This window comes from Chrysochloris asiatica, unplaced genomic scaffold (genome assembly GCF_000296735.1).
Source record: "Chrysochloris asiatica unplaced genomic scaffold, ChrAsi1.0 scaffold00451, whole genome shotgun sequence".
Classification (NCBI taxonomy): Eukaryota; Metazoa; Chordata; class Mammalia; order Afrosoricida; family Chrysochloridae; genus Chrysochloris; species Chrysochloris asiatica.
In genome coordinates this window covers 778,239-782,205 of record NW_006408969.1, presented here as the reverse complement: position 1 = coordinate 782,205, position 3,967 = coordinate 778,239, and positions in this window count along the sequence as shown.

Here is a 3,967-nt window from a genome sequence, read left to right as displayed (position 1 = left end):
AAACTACCAGCTGCTCCATGGGAGAAAGATGAGGCTTTCTGCTCCCATAAAGATTTATAGCCTCGGAAACCCTGTTCAGAGTCTCTATGGGTTGGAACTGACTCGATGGCACTTAACAACAACAATAACATCTTTGTTGTAGAGGGTCTGTGCTGTGCATCTGTCTAGTCTGCCATCTTGCTGGAAGTCATCTAGATGTCGATTTTTATATGAAGTTATAAAAATTTTATTTAAACGTTTAATGTTTATATGATAGTGATTTCTAAAACACCCCCTGGACCAAAAAAATCTATAACGGTCAACGGGAATCTATGGAATGTAGTTAAACTCAGCCCATTTCTTCATTGTTGCCTTTCCCCCTCTTCCACTCACAGGAGACCAATGTGATTGCTAGCAAGCTTACATGCTTGCTCATGTGTTCCCTTTGCGTTTCAGTCTTGGAGGGGGGGTTTGTCCTGAAGGGACTTGATTGCTTGCCTTTATGGTTCCCTGGCGAACAGCTTGCTTGTTCTTGTAGTAGCCAGTCAGACTGCCATTTTTGTTTTGGATTTTTCTTGCTGATCTTACTTTCAAGAAGTATCTTCTGTTGCTCTAGCTATCCTTTCAGCTTATCCATTATAGTGGGAATGTCCCACCTCAGAAGGTTTTGATGGGACTCAGGATTCCACCTACAGTCCTATACACTACAAAGGCTCCACATGAAGCCTATTTCACTGGGCGAATTCTGGAACACCTTTTAGATATTCCAATAAGTTATAGGCTTGAGACGGACTTACATCTTCTGCTTGCTTTTTGCAAGTAACTCATGCTGATTGTTTTCCTTTCTTCACCAGTATATATGGCTCTAACAAACAAACCTATTCTCAAAGTTTAGTAGGCTAGACGTCTAGAAACATGCTGGCTCTAGTGGAAGGCTTTCTTTTTCTGTCAGCTCTGGGGAGAAGTCCTTTTCTACATGCAGCATCTACAAATCCATCTTTCCTTGGGCATCTCTTTATGTGTTGACATTAATCTTCACAGTACAGGGACCCCAGGTCAAACGGACACCTTCCACTCCAGGCTCTTTTTTCATGGTCCCCCTTTGTTGATTCTCTTCTCTCTCCTTTTATTTTTGTGAGATGAAAGATGTTGCAGGAGACACACCCTTGGGAAGACTCTCTTGTATCATATCAGGATGTGATGAGATTAAGGGTACTGTCTTGTTAAATGCCATCCATCTGAGTCAGTTATATAAAATGAGAAAGCTATTTAAGTATTGGCATTTAACACCACCACCAGTAGACCCTTGGACTCCTGGTGTGGTGCTGTACGATCGGCACTGGACTGCGAACCATAAAGTTGGTAGTTCAAATCCTCAGTAGTTTGCTCCTCAGAAACCCTATACAGGGTTGCTTGCTATGAGTTGGAACCTTCTCAACTAGTATGATATAGCTTATAAAATGACCTCCCTACTTTTAAAGTTTCAAATTTTGGAAAGCATTTTCAAAGATAAATGTAGGTATGTCATATTAGGATGTGAATTGGGTATTTAGCACTCATCTTAAAGGGATACCAACTCTGTGAAATATGTATGCTCAGGCCCCACAGTGACTAGGTGTAGTCTGACTCTTGCTGTTACATATGACCAAGCATTGGGAGACAGCAAATGAATCAGATGACAAAGGAAAAAGTTTCTTAAACCAAATATTTTGTTCCCCTTTGTTGAGCTAAATATGATGAAACTTTAGTTTAAATAAATAGAAAGTTAGAGGTTTTTTGGTTTGGTTTGTTGTTTCAAATAAGTAGAATACTATTTATCAGAAAACTTTATGACTTGTTTTTGGTGAATAATGCTGTTTGCCTTGGAAGAATTTTATGTATGGTAATAACATTTTTTTTTTTTTGCTTTTTATAGGGAAATCTAACTTAAAATCCTATATTTCCCTAACTTGTCTGTTAGATTTAATTGTTGAGCTTCTTTGTAAATGTCATCAGGTGTTTATTTTTATTACTTTGTATAGATAAGATCTCAAAATTGTTGTTTAGATGAGAGGCTCAAGTAGGAATTATTTTTACTTTTTCCATAATAGATACTAATTAGGTAGCTAATCAAACCGTATTTTTTACTTAAGCAAAGAAGGTGATATACTGATATGGAGAAATCTTTTATTGTGAGCATAACATTTTCCCCTGGTAATATTTATTATTTTAAAATGTGAATATAATCTGAATTTTGATATACTTGTTTCAGACTGTAAAATAATACTTTTTTATGCTTATCATTCCAGTAAGAATAAAACAAATATGTATTTTCATATTTTAGTTTGCACTGGGTGAGTGACCTTCCTAGAGCACTTGAACAGGTATTTAAATCCTGAATTGATTATTATTAGATAACCTACAGTGGTGCTGTACAATAAATATACGGTTGCTAACTGCAAGGTCAGTGGTTCAAGTTCACCAATCACTCATAAGAAACCCTGTTATTGTGTTGCTGTAAGTCAGAACTGACTCAGTAACATTTAACAATAGAACTTCGGTTTTTACAAACTATTTGCATATAGATCTGAAAATGGGAAAATGAAATCTACTGAAGGATATAGTATCTTATTTCAGCAAGGTATTTTAGGTGTCCTTTGGCATATTCAGAAGCACTGTGGGTATTTCCCCCTCCTCAAGAATTTAAGAAATCCTATAGTAGAGAACACAGTAACTACACAAAATAATATTGATACCACAAAATCTTTTATATGTGGGTTCCTTCTCTCTCTTAATTGCCAATAAGCATTTTATGGTCATCGATCTGATTATTTATCCATATTTTTATCTTTTTTCATTTCCAGAGCAGTTCAAAAGTCCAACTTATATCAAAGAGCAGGAAAATAGATTCCATCTTTTGCTGAGATTTGTTATGAAATGGCATGTAAAAGAGCACAAATACAGCAATGACTGTGATTTTGTTTTTCTGTTAGCAATTTACAGCCCCTAGCTCTGGTAGCGTAGTGGTTATGAGTTGGGCTGAGAGCCACAAGGTCAGCAGTTCGAAACTACCAGCGGTTCTGCGGGAGAAAGATGAGGTGGTCTGTTCCCGTAAAGATTTACAGCCTTGGAAACCCTGTGTAGGGTCGCTATGAGTCAGAACCGACTCCACGGCACACAACAACAACAACAACAACAAGATTTGTGTTTATATTTTAGTATTTTTTTATTATAAAGGTAAGACCTATTATTAGCAATTTAAAAAACATACAAATGATTATTCTAGCTAATAATATTATCAGTGAATGTGTTATCTATTTTCGTATCTATATTGTACAGCCAAGACTTTCTGACAACTGCTGTCATGTCTGTTTTGCTCATAGCAACCCTGTGTTGGGTTTCTGATGAGAAGTTGGTGGATTTGAACTGTTGATTTTAGTTGCCTTTGGTTGTTTTTGTTTTTAACTGCTGTCAAGTCGGTTCTGACTCATAGTGACCCTGTATAGGGTTTGTTGTTGTTGTGTGGCTGCGTTGAGTCGATTCCGACCCATAGCAACCCTGTGTAAGTTACCGAGGAGCAGCTGGTGAGCTTAAACCATCGACCTTGCAGTTCAAACAACTGTGCAGTCTGGTGTGTTAACCCACAGCGCCACACCAGGATCCCCTGTAGAGGGTAGATGTTGTTTATTAGATCAATTATCAAACTATTAATTTGGCATCCTTCCAAAATAATAGTGATCATAAACCATTTATTTAGACACCATGTGTTGATTCTTTGAACATTCTTATATAGAGAATTGTGAATCACTTTGTTTTGCATTTATTACAGATTCATTATGTTTTAAAGCCAGATGGAGTGTTTATTGGTGCACTGTTTGGAGGCGACACACTCTACGAACTCCAGTGTTCCTAGTAGTTAGCAGAAATGGAAACGGAAGGAGGATTTTCTGCACACATTTCTCCCTTCACTGCTGTCACTGACCTAGGACATCTTCTTGGCAGAGCTGGC